Source organism: Poecilia formosa, unplaced genomic scaffold, assembly GCF_000485575.1.
Source record: "Poecilia formosa unplaced genomic scaffold, Poecilia_formosa-5.1.2 Scaffold167, whole genome shotgun sequence".
Taxonomy (NCBI): domain Eukaryota; kingdom Metazoa; phylum Chordata; class Actinopteri; order Cyprinodontiformes; family Poeciliidae; genus Poecilia; species Poecilia formosa.
Window position 1 is genome coordinate 703,472 of NW_006800106.1, and position 19,136 is coordinate 722,607.

Below are 19,136 nucleotides of genomic sequence, written 5' to 3' on the forward strand. Positions count from 1 at the left end.
GTCACACTTTAAGAAAATATTTTCTCTGAAGCTGCAAGGATTAACAGTTTTTTTCCTTTCAGCTGTTTAAGTGTTTAAGTTTTAATACTTGATTCTGCTTTGAGATTGCACTCAAGATAAATTTTAAATTAAAGATTTAATATGTACAGAACTTGATAAATGGCAGAATGTTTTGCTATGGCCAGTCTTACCATAAAAGTGTCGCTGGGACAAAGGAATGAGACAGAGATAAGACTAACAGGAAATGAGAGCCTAACTAACTTGCCTTACATTAACTTCAATTACTAAGGGGTAAAAGCAACGTCTTTTGTGAGTCTGACCTGAGACTTTTGCAATAAAGCACAATTTGTAGGATGGATGAGGAAAAGAAATTCCTCCAAGCTCCCTTTTAAGGGGAGGAAACCTTGGGAAGGACCCTTACACAGAAAGCCTTTGAGCCCGAGGGAAGCAGAGAGAGAGAGGGAAGAAAAGCAGTGAGGTGGAAAAGCATACACTGAGCATGTTAGGGGAAGGATGTGTAATAAATAAATAAAAAATAAGATGAAAGACAAGGTATATATTGTAGTAATTATAAAACATGCTTTTGTGAATCTGAATGTGCGTATATATATATATATATATATATATATATATATATATATATATATACGCACATACACACACACACACACACATATATATATATGGAGTTCTGCGGGGCAGATATGTGGATGAACAGGTGGGGAAAAGTCAAAGTTAGCGAAGGGGAAGCAGCAGGCCACATCATCAGTGCTGCAGGTCTTCTCATCAAGAATGCATCTCTAGTCCCAGAGAATCCGCGCTGAGGCGCACAGATAAACAGAGAGGATGGAATAAGGTTTAATAAAATACAGGTAAATGGCCTGAGCAATCTGTTGAGAAAGTGCTGGAGAAAAAAGAAAAAAAAAAACATTAAAAGCAAGTGAGTGGACCTTGACTTGGTAGATTTAAAGAAGAAAAAATGAGCCATGAAGGAAATGAGCAATTACTTCCACTGTCTTTACTTCTTTTTTCAATGTTCCATTGTTAAGTTGTGTTGTTCTTTTGTTCGGTACATGATGCACTGTGTTCACAAGAACTGAGACTATTTTTAAGCTGCTCTTTAAGACACCAGGTCAGTTGGACCCCACAGCTTTTTACTCTGTCCCCAGTGTGGTCGCGTGTGCTTTTTGTAAGGTTTATTTTTTGTGTGTCGAAAACGACTACTTTAATAGCCAAACTTGCTGTTAAATTAAAGATTATGGGATGTACGTCATATTTTTCCTCTGACTACATTTTTGAAACCAGGTTTACACAACTGCAAAACACAGTATAAAAGCACATATTCAAAAAGGCTGGAATGAAACACAGCTTAACGTAATGTATATCTCATGGTAGAGCAGCTAGTGGAATATATATGGATATATGTGGCCACTAATTATAAAGGTTTAAAAATATCCAAGCAGAAAAATATTCAAATGTCAAGTTTGTGCTGAATTGCGGTACCTAAATACGACTTCCTAATATTTTCCTCCCGTATGCAGTAAAATGTGGTGTATATGGGTTATGGACCCGATACTGTAAGGTAATGGTTCTTTTGGATCTCTGAACAGAACAAAATCCCATCAACTGTCAAATTTACCCACAGAACCAAACTAATTACAAGTTGTAAACCCAGAGAGGTTCTTCCATGGTGTAATTACATTATGCTACAGTTCTTCAAAGGGAACAATGAAAGCATTTTACTATTTCCATAAAAAGAACTCAAAATAAGGGCACAGAGATTAGGTCACATATGTAGAGGCACTAACGAGTGTCAGAGGGTCACAATGTGGAGGTGGATTTGTTCGACGTATTCACTTAAGAATAAAAGAAAGCACAGGACCACATCACTCCTGACGACTAGATGTTGGGTTTGAATTATTTTCTCCACTGTTCCATCAACTTACCTTTTTTTGTTCTGGTCTTATTGTGTTAAGTTTTACTATGGAGAAATTTATCGTATCGTTTGCCATTTATCGTGATAAATTTCTTCCAAATTCCAAATCGTGATTGAACAACAACACAACTGTCCACACTGTCAGGTTTGCTATTATTATTTACAATTTTCTCCACTCCCTGTTCAATAAGAGTATCAATAAATTTGAAAATGTGATGAAATGAAGTTACTGTGTGAAGTTTGGTGATACAAATCAGACTATGTTATGTGACTGGTGTCCTAAAGAAGCCAATTACAAGAGGGAATGTTTTCAAAGATCAATATTTGTGTTTTGTGGGGCTATGATTGCTGTGTCATACAATAACAGTCATACAGTTACCTAAAAAAGAAGCAATAAATACAAAATATAACAAAACAACATATCACCCACCTCTAATGGAGACAATCTTTTTCAGTATCGGGGGTTTACATTGTCCCAGACGTTGTGATAGTTATATTGATATTATTATTGTTCTTTTGAGAACATTTTCAAGTAATATAACGGTAATGGCATAAGAACACGTTCTCAAAAATCAATAAACTTTAAATTCTAATGAACATTTAACACTGGAACTGGAAGACATTTTAGATATCCAAAATACATAAACAAAACAAGCAACAAATAAAATGAATTATGAAGAAAGAAAAGAGAAAAACGATAAATTATTGAGATCTTGTTAAATATTGTTATTGCAATAGGTCTATTTGTGTCATTTAGCAACTCTGTCAAAGCCAAATACATATAAATACCGACATATTTAAATAAAGCTACTTGCTGTGGCTGGTGTTGTCTTAGAAACCTATGCTATGACGCATTGCTGTGTTTTTTTGTTTTTCACATGTTTCAGCTCACCTCCTGCACAATCACCTGAGTGATGAGCTGCTGCTTCTCAACTCCGTTTCCAGCAGCTGAGACGACGCTCAGAAGTCACTGGATGATAGTTTCTGTCCGGAATAACAAGGAAGGTCAACAGTTAATTTAGCATTTCAAATTACTTAAATAATACGTCGACACGTCAAACAAAAGGCTTCTGTTTAGTTGACAGTAGCCAATATATTTAACAGCTCTGTTGCAGATGTACAACGTCCAACAATTTTGTAACATCAGCTAATTAGTTAAACAATTTTCCAGATCAATTTCAGGATTTTAGGCAAAAGCAAAGTTTAGCTCAAACTATTAGCTACCAAAGTTTCTAACCTGTTAAAACTACAAATTTTACAACATTTCCAGACAAACTATTAAAGTGAACTGTTAATTTGTGCATGTCTAATGCCACTGTATCTGTGGAGCATGCTTATTACTAAGATAAATTTAGAAAACCTACTAACCAAACTGCGACTCAGCCGCGTTAGCTGGTTGCATCCATGCATTAGCGATGGATTAGGTGGATTTAGTTAAATCCTACAGGATGTTCAGGGCCTTAGAGATTTTATTTATCCATCCCCTGACTTATACTTTTCAATAACCTTTTCTCTGATTCGCTTTGAGTCTTCTTTTGTCTTCATGCTATAGTGGTAGCCAGGAATACTGATTTACCAGTGAATGGACCTTGCAGACACTTCCAGCTACAATCACTTGAGACACAGCTACTCTGCTCAGATGATCTCCTTTCTATCACCAACTGGCTTTTAAATAAGGTCAGTTCACTTTAAGAGGATGACTATTTATGCAATCACTTATTTTATGCTACACATTTCTATTAAATTGTCATTATTTTGTATAAATGACACTGAAGGTGATTATGGTTGGTTTGTTAAAACAATGAAAAAGATTAAACATTGAAGGAGGTGTGCACATTTTTAGTCTGTAAATGAAGCACTTTATAGGTAAGCTAGAAAATTGTAATTATTTTGCAACTTTTCAACAGTGGAACTAAAATGATTTTTTAAAAATTACAAAAAACAAACAACACATGAAGGTAAATTGCGATCAGAACATGTTTTTAAAAGCAAAGAATTAAGTGACAGTAAAAACTTTTAAAAGCCTGAGAAATAGTGGAAACTGCAAAAAAACAATTTGTACAAATGGAACAGCAATCCAAAAAATAAAAAAATATTTTTTAATGAGGTAAAAAGCTGCTTTCAAACGACAGCTTTCAAAGAAAAAAAGAAATGAAACTCTTAGTCTCCAATTTAAGTGCCTGAAACTCTGGAAAGCACATTTAAGCCTGCTGTCTGGAGGTGGAGTTCTTTAGGATAATAGCGAGAAGTAATTACCTCTTTCAGGCACGATGGACCCAGTTATTGCATGACTTTGTGTGGAATTAGGGCTGTTCGATTGCTTTTCTGTATCTGCTTCACCCTTTTTCAGTGTCTGCAGGGGGCTTGTAAGGGGCAGGTTTGCAATGCTGTTGATCAGCGGAAATATTTCTATGACACTTTTACAGCACTTAATTAACATAATATTACAGGAGTCAAAATGGCAACGGACGAGCCAGAGAGATCATCATATTCTGATACAGCTCTTATTGTCTCAATGCAGCAAAGATATGAAACTCTATAAGCTTAGAGGAAGATTTGTGTTACTGCAAAATAAGAGCTTTGAAACCACTGAAGCTGCGTCTCCATTACAAATGTGCACAAAACTGTCAATATTCCACCAATGACAAACCCCGCACACCATTTTGCACTTGCGGTGTTTCCATTAAATACGAAATGCAATTAAATCACATGTCATTAAGTTTGTTCAAGTCATTAGAAAACATGCCACACCGTCATCCTACCAACTACTTCCTGTCGTCTTCTTCTTCGTGGGTTTGCAACATCCGGTTGTTGACCATGTGATGTGAAAAAAGTGTTTCCATTGCTATTTGTGAAATAAACCAATTTCTATACAGCCAAAAAAGGAAGGAAAAAAAACACCTCCTCCCAGTCCCAAACTTTTTATTGAAATTTTTTTTTCTCAAAATTGATGCATTTCCATTGAGCAAATTTGTTTTCAAAATGTCAAATTGCGCAGCTATCTGGTAACTGCAAACACAGCTAGTGACAGTAGCACTGTTATTTAATTTGTACAGATGTAGGACTGTATTGTGTATCACTTACAGATCTGATTTATAGAATATTAAAGCTGATCATTTTTCATTCTGCAAGGGAAGACAAATTGCAACTTTAACAGTATTTTACAATATTTTTTCTAAGCCGCTTTTTGAGTTTAACAGCCTACTTTCCCAGGTTTGCATGAATACAGTGCATCAAAAATAATAGAACCCAGTGCCACTGTTCAGATAAAATAAAAAACACATTCTTGTTTTATTTACTAAGGACTATTATTAAGTCAAAATAACAGCAAGCCAACAAAAAGCTTATCTTAATTCATGGCACTAATAAGAAGATAAATGTGCCTTAGAGGTGAAAGATGTTGAGAATGAAACTACAGGAAGCAAATAATTGATTAACTGTGAAACAGCTTGAATTTCAAACCTCATTTATAAATTGTTAATCTCTAAATAAGGTTTGTGCATACAAAAAAAGTCACAATTTGAAATTGGTAAAGAAAAGTAAAACAATCCAAGTTACTCCAGTTCATTGTCTGTCCAGAAGAATTAAGCCTGGAATCAAAACCACCCTGCGAGAATCCACAATCTCTTGTTCCTAATGAGGTTCGTCTCTTCCAAGCTATCCTGAGATGTCTGCTTGACGCAGACATTAATTAATTCAAAGAGTTTGACACACAGTCTGATGATTCTCTTGCTGTTGCTATCTGTAAATAAACTAGAGAGGAAAGACAGAGTACATTTTACTTTGTGTCATTTTGCCTCTTCCTGCGCTTTTATTTTGTTGATCTTAAACAGCAGAAACTGCAACTCTGATTGGAGAAACTGAACATCAGGTATGAGTCAGCAGCATACAACCTGCCGTGGTTTCTCTTGAAAAGCAACCAGCGAGAACTATTCTACAGCTCAATGTGTGTCAAAAATAATATTCAGTTGTGAAAATGGTTTAATTGGTTTTAAAAACCAACCAACCACGTCCTTTGTGTTCTAATATTGTCTCGCTTTGTTTGCAGCTTCACTGCTGCAAACAGAGTAAGCAGGTTGACTAACGCTGCAGAACTGTGAAAATCATCTGACTGACTGAAAAACATGTCTTGGCCTTGTTGAACTCCGCCAAAGAACTGGACCTCGAGAACAAGCGAAGCGAAGAACTGTTAACGTATTCATATGGATACATTTATTGAACCAATGTGATACATTTTGACTTAAGACTTTGTATTGATTTTTCGTGAACTCTTCTATGATCATAAACGTCAGGCTAGCAGCTGTGTGAACACTGCATTTCATTGCATGTCATATCTGTTTATGGAAAAGTCACACAAGATTGGCTTCAGTATTTATGTTCTTGTTTGCCTGACTAGATATATTTTATATATACATATGAAGAACAAGTAAGAAAAGTGGATGAGCACTTACTGAAGGTCAATTGGAAACATCAATACACTTTACCATTGCCTGGCATGGTTTGACGCTCCATCAGTGCATCTTTTCAAGAACTTAGAAATACAGTTTGGTCCAGTTTTGGGTAAAGATCTGGATACCCAGAATAACCTGGAATCAGAGCCGTTCAGATTATAACCCTGGATCTGATCTGGTCTTGTTAATCAAATGGCTTTTCCGCTGGCTGTTGCGTGACTTGTGTGATGTGAAAAAAATGTAGTTTTGCAAAATAAATAAATTTACATACAGCCGAAATACCACTTAATCCTAACGCAAAAAAGTTTTATCAGCAAATCACATCGTACTAACTGAACTGTCACTCGCTGTGATTCTTGCCTGTAAGTTTGGCGGATGGAGAACTGCTGGTGAAGACTTACTGGAGGTGTTTTTTTAAGAAAGAACTCCCACTGCCTCCTTTCAAAGAACAGCATGCAGTCTTCTCTTTCAGCAATGGCACTTAAAGCTCCTCTTTAAGAGCAGAAGTGTGTAATAGACTACCTCCCCGGCTCTCGCCAACAAAGACAGCTTACTTGAATCTAAGAGAGCAAACAAGAAAAGAGAATAGAGATGATAATGAAAGTCCTGAGCTATTTCCTAACGTATTTAAGAAGCATTAATCAAATCAAATTGTATATTTTTCTTGAGATTCTGAACAGAGTCCTCGGTGCTATACAAAGACACAACTGTAGAGAGACATTTAAGTGCTTTAAAGGTCTTTGGGACAATTACAAGGAATAATTACCTCATTCAGACATGATGAGGACAGTTAATTCATTGCATTGTCTGAAATTAGGATTGTTCAATTACTCTTGTGTACCTTGGCAATGTAGGTTGACAATGTTATTGATCAGCTCAAAGCAGTATTTCAGGAACGGGACAAGAAGAACTTAGAGAAAATCCATGATCCAAAATTCCAAAAATAAAAAGAATAAATTTTTTCTTGAGGGCAAAGAAAACTGTCTCTGTTACTTCAGCAATGAGTTAGTTTCCTGCCTACAGGTCGTCTAAAACAAAGCTGCTTATGATCTTTTCTCACATTGCCCTGGATCTCGTGCCTTCACTGACTGAAGGTCCAATTCAGAGATTAGCACAGAATCCTCCTCCTTTCAGCAAGGAAATGCTGTCAAGAGTCATAAGAAAGCAGCATCCTGCAGTCAACAAGCCTGTACCGCAAGACATCCCCATCATAAACCCACAAGGAGCTACAAAGGGTTTGCAGAAAATTCGGTTCCTTCCTCCTGATAGAACTGCTTTAACCAAGTCAGGTCTACAAAAACACCAATTACCTTGGCTCCTACCTAGATCAATAATCTAGTAACTCCATGCGCTCCCTCTACACCTCCAAGGTCCTACTGATTTTTCCTTAATCTTTTAGACAGAGATGGTGACTTCACAGGCTTCCTCTGAACAAAGGGAAGGCCTGATAAACCTTGTGCAACATATAGAACCACCATCTGCCTTGGAATGTGAGATATATATATATATATACACACACCTTTTTCAAATCAATAGCCATATGCAGTCTGATGCAGATGTTTGATAATGCTCAACATTCTCCGGGTTGGTTTCTCTAACAACCAAAAAGGCAAGGCAGCATCACAGAATATGGCCATAAGAAGAATCACGAGTCTACTTCTGCATGTTGCCAGTGTGAAATATGACAGAAACTATTCTTAGAGATACATTTGATGTGATTAGCTACAAGCCCTGAGAACTGATACCATGATGTCACTTTGTTTTTGCATTTTTAATATACTGATATTAAAAACACGACAAAAGCACATAGAAATAAAAAAGTACAATTTAATCTACATGACCCACTTTTACTGAACAGAATTTTATTAAAATCATTTTCAGTAGCCTTATTTATCTTTCTAAGTGAAATGACAGAACTTGTCTTCTACTTGCAACAAAAAGTAGAAGACAGAAGTTGTTGATATGTTGTATCTCATATCAACAATTATGAGATACATTTGAATTATTTATTCATTTTATTTTATTTTATTTTATCTAAGAGCTACATTAGACATAGATGACTTAGCAGGGGAGGTATAGCACTAATTAGCTGCTCTGTTTAGGCTAAATTTAGGCAAAAGGAGATTAAACTTTTGGGTCTGAGGTTTAAGAGGCACACGAAACTCCTTTTGTTTGTTACCTGACTGGTTCGTTCACCTGGCCAGGGCTGCACCCGACGGCGGAGGAAAGGAGAGAACAGAAAAGACAAGGTGTTCACATGCTGCATGCACCGCCTCTGAGCCCACCTGTTGGCCTCGCGCGCAGCCATCTTGATGTTGAGAGAGGCTCGCGGCGGGCGGGCCACGTCCTGTTTGTGCGCGCGCGAGAGAGAGTGTGTAAGGGCGCGCGGTTCCTGGAGCTCACGCTGCCCAAAACGAGAAACAGCCAGGGGCAGCAACCCATGACGCCGCCCATATCAGAAACCTCTTCCCGGAGCGTCATTATTTGTGTGTTTAAACAAAGAAGTAAAACATTTCCGGTGTTTTCATGTCGTCCAGCTCCAACATGCTAAAAATGTAGATGTTATGACTCTTGACAATTGTTCTGAGATTAAACAGTAAAAAACATATTGATTAAACTTATTTTCTATTACTTCCTTCGACATGGAAATAGTACCAGCTGGACAAAAATAAAAATATTTTATGTTTTTTCATGATAAAAAAAAAGTCTCTATAAGTGGCATAGGAATACAATTTACAGAGAAATCTTATTTCTCCAGACTTGTGGAGTGCTGGAGTAATTATTGTCCTGTATAGAGATTCTGCCTTTTGTGCTCTGTTTCTGCTTTCTTTGCCGTAAGGAAATGGGGGTCATCTGGAGAGAGGAAAAGAAGGGAGGATTCGGATGTGAAAAGAGGGAAAACCTCTATCACTCTGTGATCTCAATATCTGTGAAAGAAGGAGATGGAAAGGTATCGTTAGTAATTTAAGGTAAAAGGACCTATTCAAAGAAAGTGCCGGTAGTCTTCTGCCTCCAGTCACTCTTTCATAAAACCTTCTGATTAGCCTGTATTCAATAGTATTTTATTTATTTATTTATTTATTTATTTATTTATTTATTTATTTATTTATTTTCTTTCAGTGTAGATGAGGTGCGTTTAGTAGGGTTTAACAATAATAGAGTTCAAAAATGGAATCCACTGGAGAGCTGCTCACCAAAGGTAAGAAGCAGACCAGAAAGTTCACTTCTGGATTTCCTAATTTCAATAAACATAGTGGATTGGCCTATTCAAAGTCTGGACCTCAATCCAATGAGATGCTATGTGGATTTTAACTTTGGTCAGTTGAAAACGATGTTTTATGTTTGCTAAGTTATCTTTATCCGATGCTAAACTTCACTTGATGGTAGAAGATCTGTAAGATTGATGAGACCAGACCAGAAAGTCTGGAAGAGGACAGACGTTTTCTCATGACACACACTTTAGACATTTGTATTCATAAAAAGTCTGAGATGAACTGATGACCTCTCCAGGGTGACCCCGCCTCTCGCCCGTTGACCCCTGGAGATGGGCACCACCACCCCACGTGACCCCACAAGGGGATAATGGATGGATTCATAAAAAGTGCTAGATATTCCTCCTCCCACTTTATAATCATGTAGGGAGGGTTTATGTTGACGCGTCTTTTTGCATAATTCATCTTTTGGTAATAAAAAAGGGACTGATTTTTAAGCAAAAATTACTTTAGACTAAAATTGACTTAAACCTTAATTTCAAGAAGGCGACGATATGAAACATCTAAGATAGATAAAACAAAGTTAAATTTCTTCTCTGCTGAAAGTATTTAATATCCAGCGGAGAATCCTCAGACACCCCAACAATGTAAGCCCTTACTGTAACCTAACATGACAAAAAAATGTTGTTTAAATAAATATTTTTCCCCAGGGTTGGTGTTGAATAATGCACTGCTCAGCATTGTACTGACTCCATGTGCTGCACTGGATGTAGGCGTCACAGTGGCTGCAAGGCGGAGAAAAAAGCACTGCAGGAAAACGAAGGCATGTGGTGGAGGGAAGATTACTTAATTTATTTTATATTAGAGAGAGTGTTATCATCAAAGCACAGCGATTGTCTGAATACAGACGGTAATTGTTGTTTTAATGGAGGAAATCAAAGGAACACCTAAAAGCACTCCAGCGATCATGAAACCATTACAACGAAAACACCAATTATTATACTTTATCGACAGCAGGCTGTTTTATTTTTTGTTTTTTGTTTTTTTACTGTAAATAAATAAAGCACGACAGCTCAAAAGGTATAAGAATTTACACTTTTATTTTTCCGACATATTTTTGCTGTTTCACATCTCTTGTCTGTGAGAACAGCAGAGCTGAATGACTAACAGGTTCTCCGAAAACAAGATTCAGGCATCTTTGTGTTCCAAATCCTTCATTTCTTGGAAAAGCAGTGCATTACTGCTGGAGATTCTTGTTACTCCAACACGTTGACCTTGAAAGGAGCCCGACTCCTGTTGTGTCTTTTATCCGGGACCCTGGAAACTCGATTTTCTGTTGCATAATAATAATGCCTATCAAAAACAAAAGGAACTTTTCACTCCTTTGAATTTGGAAATGCTAGTCTTCACACTGCGTGCATTGTCTCTGAAATAACAACAGTCAACAACAGGGAACAACAGGGAATGAAGTCAAGTTGAATTTTACCTCCTTTAGATCCCGGCTGACCTCATTTAGAGGCGGACAAAACCAGACTCAAGCAATTCGACAAATACAGACAATAACGAGATTACAATGGCTCTCTTTGGTTTTTGTAAACAGGAAGGGGGAAAAATGAAAAGTGTGAATTTCTGTGAACAATCATTGTCTGGGTAATTCTCCACAATAAGCCTCTCTTAACTGAATTGCATTTCTATTTCTCTTGTTTTTTTATTGAGTTTATTATAATTACATATATGTTTGCTGTTTAATCAGTAGGATATCCAGATGTGCTTCACATGAATTTGATTTTAACAGAAATCTTTAAAAACTTTTGTTGCATTTTTTTTCCTCTTAAAATTCACTGTAACATTTTTGTGAGACATTCTCCTTTGCGAGAACAAAATCAAAACATCAATGTTTTAAAGTATCAATTGTGAGGACAAAACTGTGATATTGTACCTCAGAGGTATTGCATTTAGGAAAAAACTAAATTCGGATATTCTGCGCCTACAGCACAAGCATAGCATGCGAGAGGGCATAGCCAACCTGATCACTTCTTGTCCAGCGAGAGCAAAAACACAACAAATGCCTAGAAAAGTGAAATGTAATCATTAAATTGTTAATGAGATGCATGCATTTATAGACTCATTATGAAATGTTTGGATTAAAGGCAAAACACCAACTATAAATCAAGATGTTGCAATGCTGCAGTAATTTGATTTAAAGAATCTTCCAACTTGTACTTCTTGTTCCTTATAAGGGCAGCATCATGAAAATCGACAATTGCTTTTTAACGTTACATCATGTTATAATGTTATTCCCTCATCCTCTTTGGAGCTGCAGTTCCCACAGAGCAGCCCTCCCAGGTGACTCCCCCACTCAGCTCCTTCAGACTAGCCAGCAGCAATTAGCAAACACCTGGTGGAACTGAGCATCTGCTGAGCTCATTATAGGAGCTACTTCTCAGTGAAACGCAGGTTAAAACGTTGTTAGCAGGTTAATGGATGTTGTGATCACTCTTGACGGCAGAGTGTAAGAAAAAGCAAGACTTTCTTAAAGAGACAGAGCCCCAATTTCAAGGCAATAAACTACAAAGTCAAATTTCTTTTAAGTCATACTTGACATGACAGCATTTTTATTACAACTGAAGGTCTCATAGTTACTTGATTGTACTATAAATTGATTATATGAATCTCCCCATTAAAACTTATGTGATTGTACTTGTAACATGATAACATTGGCTGTCTGAGAAATGAATTATATGAACATTAAATTGCTACAAACAGTTACGGCTGTTTGATTTGATATAAATACAAGTGCTGAATTTCATCCATAATGAAAATGAAGCTTATGTAACTGTAGATTAACTATGAAATGCAGCAATTAATAAATCAGTGTGATCACGTGTGAATGTGTGAACAATGCGCTGAAGCAGGTGTTGTTCTGCACAAACCAATCAAAAGGAAAATGAGGAGAGAGCTCCCTGTAGGAGAGGCTGAGAATTCAAACGCTGCAGACGTCAGTCTTAGAGACCTGACAACACTACATGTTAATATAAGAACAGACTGCTAAGATTACTTAACCTGTTTCTAGTTGCAAACACTTTGGCAACAAGAAATCTAAAGTTATTTCATCCAAATACAGCTATATTTTTTAAACAAACAGATAAAAAATTGTCTGGGGTTTTTCAACTGTTTTAGGGTTATTTTGATGAGCTGAATCCAAAAATCACATTGGTTTTACTCCATCAGGTCAACTTTCAGAACTATGGAGCAACATGAGGGTCAAAATGCATGACTTGTTCTCACATCTGGATCAGTTTCCTGTGAAACTGGATCAATGAGTGATGATCAGGAGGAGAACCTCCATCAGGACAGGAAAGAGATGGAGACGTAATGTTCACTTCCCATGTACTTACCTGAATTTCACATGAAATCCAGGTTTGTAACATTGAATTAATAATCTATGTTAGAAAACAAGGGTTTTTTTTTTCCTAAAGCCTTTTTTGGATGAGAAATATTAACAGAAATGAACTGATGTCACAAAAATGTAATCAGTTTAGTCAGAAAATCAGATTTCTCTAAATCAAATAAGAATCAAAATCTGACCTGACTGAGAAAAATGGATGTCATTTTTTGATTCAGCAGTGCAAAATAGTCCTAATAAAAAAACAAACAACGTAGACAACTTCCAAAAAAACATTGTTTTTGTAACTCAGTGTTATGCTTTAATATTACGGTTTTGCACGTGAATGTTTAGGTTATTCCTAGTTAGGGGACAAGCGATAGCAGCCTTGGCTGAGATAAACGCCTGAAACTTCAGCATCTGTTGAACCTCCTGCTGGATCCCGCTCTCATCTCCACAGCTGCACATGTCTGTGGGCAGGCTCAGAGACAGGAAAGGTTATAACATTTTACATGAATGGAGAAATATTATGAAATAATAATAATAAAAAAATAACCTAGACCTAAACCTCTGATGGCTAGGAGAAAAAGCTGAAAAAGATACTTCAGCTCCTGCAGCTAATATATTCAGCATAGGTTTTTAGTGTAATCTTTAGCTTCACAGCACATTGCTTATCGGTGAAGCTTGTCAGCTGTATCCTGACTTCTCTGTGGAGAGCAACACTTATACAACCTCAGTGGTTTAAGTTTCAAAACAGCCTACAGACAAGGGCTGAAGTGTAATAGCAAACCATATTAAAATATTTACAGATTACAAATGAATAACAAAAGCATGTAAAATCCAGCAAAACATTATTAGTCTTTGAGCTACCTCTAAAGTCATTGGCGATTCACCATACTGATGTAATGAGGTTAGTCCACAAATAAACATGTCTCTCTCATGCACCTTCCACTAATCATCCCTGATCAACTTAGAATCACTCCAATTCGTCAAGGGATCAGTCCTGCATTACCCTTTCCTCCTGCAGATGTTTAATGACATCCTCAGGGGCTCGGGTGTTAATGCAGGCAGTTTAGGACCATACAGCTAATGGACGGCTCTGTGTGGATGGAAATGCACAGATGGAACCAGTGAGCTGTGCTAAACGCCAGAAGTAGGTGGAGCATGTCTGGTTGAGCTCACAGGATCTTACAAGAGGCTCCTGTTGTTGGTTGAACTGCTGTCACTGCATCATTTCTGCATCATTTCTTAATGTTCATTTAAACCGCAGTATGTCACTTTTATGAAAAATATATATTTTTACATATTTGTTGAAAGTGTAAGCATGTCATGACAGTAATGGTATGAGACAGATAATCTGTGAAAAAAATCGAGCTCCTCTACCTTTTGGTAACTAGAAATAACCAATCAGAGCCAGGAGGCGGAGCTTAGTGCTGTCAATCACAGCCTCATGTGGCATTGCTGATCACCTTTTCTTCTTTGCTGCTCTTTAGCATAGCAGAGAGTTAGCAAATGCTAACTAATACTCAAGCTAGTTAGAATGGTCACCGATAACGTCGGATAAACGGCCTTCCTGTTGCTTCTCCGCCATTAGCACATTTAGCAGCGGGTACATGAGGATGATTGACAGCGCTAAGACCCGCCTCCTGGCTCTGATTGGTTGTCTTTGGTCGGGAGTGGTGCGTTTCTTCAGACAGCAATAGAAGCACTAGGAGGAGGTGGAAGACATCGATCTTTTCACAGATTTTCTGTCTCATATTAAACTGTCGCAACATAATGACAGTTTTAACAAATATGTAAAAACTAATTCTTTATAAAAGTTCCATATTACAGTTTGGGTGGAGTTTGGTGCCTGTGTCTCTCCCCGTCCCTCTTTGGCCTGCGGACTGCTGGGTGAACTGGCCTCTCTGTCGGGAGTGTGGCTAGTCTACAGGGTGCCCGGTGTTTACCTGCCTGGAGGTGAAGCTAACTGCCCTGAGCTGCTGTTCGCTGCTGATTGTTGGGAGCTTTCTACATCACCGTTCTAACTATTTCACACCCCCAGACGACACATTGGCACACACACACACACACACACACACACACACACACACACACCAGCCCACCTGCTCACGTACCCACTGAAATGATGCAAATGCATGAATGTCTGACAAAGTCAGATTCCTATTCCATCAACACGTCCGGTCTAATTTGATTCAAGATGATAATCATGCAATAACGATGTCCTCTTATGATATCCTCTTGGCAGAGTAAAATGACCACAGCACAAAAAAAGGTGTTAACTAAAGGCTTTGTAAATAATTCATTCTGATCAACCATGTCTTTTCTTTTTTTTAAAAAAAAGTCACATCCATTTATTTGTTAGAAAGGGTTTTTGCTTCCAATAAATTTGGGTTAATCAGTAAATAGATGGTTGCTTTCATCCAGTGATTCAGATGCAATCATATTCAAAAAACCTGATGGCCATTAAACCAGAAGCTTTGTTTATTAATAACGTCTTTATTTGGCAGAAAAGTAAGGATGAGGCATTTTGCTGAGCTCAGTGGAATTATGGGAAATTAAGGAATTTGTCACAAGAAATGTATTAGTTTAGCTCTGTGTGGTCAGTAAGATGAAAACCCAAAAGTGGAATCCATTATCGGGACGCTTTGCCGACTCCTATAACTTAAAGTAAACGGAGCTGACCACCTGTTGCCCGCAGCCATCGCCATGGATTGTCTTCTTCTTCACCTCACGAAGTCGGCTCTTAAAGCTGACCCATCCAGGATCAATCCAGCCAAGTAATCCTGGTCGCCCTCCAATTTATTAGTAGATTGCTAACAAGTGCTGCAATTAAATAAAAAAAAAAAGAAGAAAAAATCCAGGTCCTCACATGGTTCTTTATTTGCTTAACAAATTTCTGCTGACTCAGTAGATTGTTTTGCTCATTATGGAAAGCGGACGCCTGAGTTTAAAGCCGCTCTCATTTGCAGTTCTGAATCCCAGTTTCAGTGTAATTTGCTCTGCTCCTTATATCTGGTCCCAGCAGTTTCAGAGGAACATAAAATATAGCATAAAATATAGCACAGTCCTTTTTAATTGGGCTCTATAATGTTTTTTTTTTTTTCAGTTGGGTAAATAAATCACAGAGCGACCTTTGTGAGCAAAGTTCTTTTTTTAATCATATGTTCTACTTTTTAGTTGGAAATAAGGAAGCAAGATAACTTCAGTCTGTCCTGGGAGCTTAACTCCAGGGAAGTTTGAAATGCTTCCTAAAACATCGAACGTCTCGACGGAAAGCGGTTTTGCCTACGCAGCAGGTGGTTTCACATTCATAACCTGTCGCAGTGAAGTTCCCCCAGAGCGAGGAGCTGAAGTCGCCAGCTTCCTGCCAGTGGAAACATTCTCTGATGAGTGAGCTGTTTACCTCCCGGACCAGACTGAGAGTTCTAGGTCCCACATTTCAAGTTGTTAAATCGCCTGGTGAGGTTTGGACACCAGGCTGCATTAAGTGCTGGATGCAGGATATCTGCAGGCAACATCTCCTGCTCAGCATGCATGTCACAATTCATCATGTTGATTCCCTCTTTATTACTTCCTACTTCATGCAGAATGTGTGTGATGCACTACGTGGATAACATGTTGTCCTTGAGATGTAGGTGGACTGCTGAATTCAGACACTGAGAGCCGGTGAGTGTGATGCTGTGCGTTTGCAACGTACACATGCGCCTTGATGAACCTGAACCACGTTGCTGAGTTTGTTTAGACGTAACATGCTTGGAGTGAATTGCTTTCCAAGTGCTGAGTTTAAAGCTTCAGCCTTCGACTTTACCTTTAAACTTCACTTCAATCTTACCAACCTACACGACTGATGGTAAGTGTTAAAGATGCAAACAATTACATGGAGCAAACAAACTGGCTCAAATTAAAAGGAACTCAGCGTTAAAGCTGCAGTATGCAAGTTTTATAAGAAAAAAAAAAATATATTTTTTTACATATTTATTAAAACTGTCACCATGTTGTGACGGTTTAATATGAGACAGAGAATCTGTGAAAGGATCGATCTAATCCACATCCTTCCTGAGCTATTATTGCTGTCTGAAGAAATGCACCGCTCCCAACCAAAATCAGCCAATCAGAACCGGGCAGGAGGGGGGTTTCAGCGCTGTCAATCAATCTTGTCAATGCGCTGCTAAATGTGCTAATGACGGAGAAACAATTTACTGTTACAGCGAAACCATTTAACTGCCATCATTGGTGGCCATGCTAACTAGCCTTAGCATTCACGACAGGGAGAAAAGAGAGGGTGGAGGAGGGGCACGCCCACACACATGATTGACAGCGCTCCTTAAGACCTGCCTTCTGGGTCTTATTGGTTGTTTCTAGTTAGCAATGCGAGAGGGCAGAGACAGACTATCTGTCTCAAACTATGCTGTCATGACAGTGACAGTTTCAATAAATATGTAAAAGATTATTTTTTTTATAAAAGTTACACACTGCAGCTGAAATGACCAACATTTTGTTCTGCTCATCTTTTCTCCCTGCAGCAGCTGTGCTTCTTCTGCATATCGGATATTGAGAATCTAATTAGTAAAGGTTTACATGTTTTCCTGTGAGGGAGATGCTGTGTTTTCTAAGCATGAGTTGTGACCGGTCATCTGGAAGTTGCGTTACGCCACAGGCTGCAGGTGTGTAGAGATATTCTGTGATCTGTTTGCCCCAGTGAAGGCAGGATTTTGTAAAGGTTGCTGCAGCGGCCTGGCACCTGTCCCAGAGTGTCTGCGCTCCATCGACCCGTCACACCAGCACTGACTTCATACACAGACAAATCAACATTTCGAGAAGTCACAGCAAGCAGTTTTAGCATTGATTATGTGAGTAAGCTAACTAAATTTCTCACATTTAGCTGTAATATGAGAAATTACTTTTTATTCAGTTTCAGTTAGAAGCTTTTATTTTCTATTTCTGCTATGATGCTTTAAACAACAACAGTTGCTGTTTAAATGGCTCCAGGCCATTTAATGTCTCTAGAGCTGTGATGTTTTTTGTTATGGGTCATTTATAAGGTCAACAACATTTATTTACACAAGACAAACTGACATCTCAGCTTGTTTCGCTGCCCAGAAGGCATAAATACTCCCTCCAGTTAAAGAAGGAGTATTTATTTTAGTACTAAAAAACTCTTCAGTAGGGGTATTCTCACACATGGTGGTCCGGTAGACTCGGTTTGATTTGGAACCAAAACTACAACATTTATTACGTTTCCAGCTGGTGTGGTTCGCTTTCACACTGAGTTTTATCTAAACTCTTTGAAAAGCCTATTCCCCTCCTCGCCTGTGGTGGCGCTGCACCAAGAACCACTGAAGGAAACGACACACAAACCTCTGAACAAGACACAGACGCAACTCCTTTCTGCACAAAATGTGAACAAAAATAGAGCAGCGTAGGATTTCTTTTTGGTAAAAGACTGCAAGCCATTTCTCACGCTAGGGCTACCATCGTGTTTGTTTTGGTTGTATTTACCCAGAATGCTCCACTCAGAAACCACTTCCTACTTTTGGAGCGGGCTCTGGTTCTCTTAGCGTTCACATGTGCATTCAAACTTCAGTAGAGTTCACTTCAATCAAACAGAGACCTCAGTTTTTAGGCGAACCAAAATTTGCTTCTTTGGTCCGCATCAGAGTTCAATTACGTGTTCACACCTCCCCAAATGAACCAGACTTTCTAGACAAACAGACCAGAGTTGAATTAAACCAGACTAAACATGGCTGGTGTGAATGCAGCCTTACACAGGAACCATGAACATAACCCTGGACCTCCATATTTTTGTCAGCATGTCCCACAGCTTACCCACCTGAAGTGATAAACTTTATCCTGCCTCACAAACGTATTGATTAACAGCATTAAGACCCTCCCCCTGGCTCTGATTGGTTGCTTTTGACATGGAGGGTCCATTTATAAGGGAGTTCAGGTAGAAGGAGAAGAAGCTTCATAATATGCTGTCAGAACATGTGACAGCTTTAACTAATGTGCAAAAATCATAAACATTCATGCTGCAGCTTTAAACAGGCATTAAACATACTTATATAAATACATATGTTCTTTTTTTGATCTGGTATAATATTCTAATCATAAATGTGCCGTTTTCATTACCTCCCAGCAGATAATCATCA

The 19,136-nt window shown here is 38.2% G+C and overlaps 2 long non-coding RNA genes across 2 annotated transcripts in view; one reads left to right on the forward strand and one right to left on the reverse strand.

Annotated features, from left to right (window-relative positions):
* LOC103146706 (uncharacterized) overlaps window positions 1–8,803 on the reverse strand; it is a 20,952-nt gene extending 12,149 nt beyond the window's left edge. Inside the window, exons 1-3 of the long non-coding RNA XR_477170.2 lie at window positions 8,567–8,803; window positions 6,789–6,947; window positions 2,829–2,920 (exon numbers count right to left, since the gene is read on the reverse strand). This is a non-coding gene — a long non-coding RNA (uncharacterized LOC103146706). The remainder of the gene's footprint in view (window positions 1–2,828; window positions 2,921–6,788; window positions 6,948–8,566) is intronic.
* LOC107837674 (uncharacterized) overlaps window positions 5,626–19,136 on the forward strand; it is a 25,017-nt gene continuing 11,506 nt past the window's right edge. The window contains exons 1-2 of the long non-coding RNA XR_001663714.1: window positions 5,626–5,639; window positions 17,696–17,701. This is a non-coding gene — a long non-coding RNA (uncharacterized LOC107837674). The remainder of the gene's footprint in view (window positions 5,640–17,695; window positions 17,702–19,136) is intronic.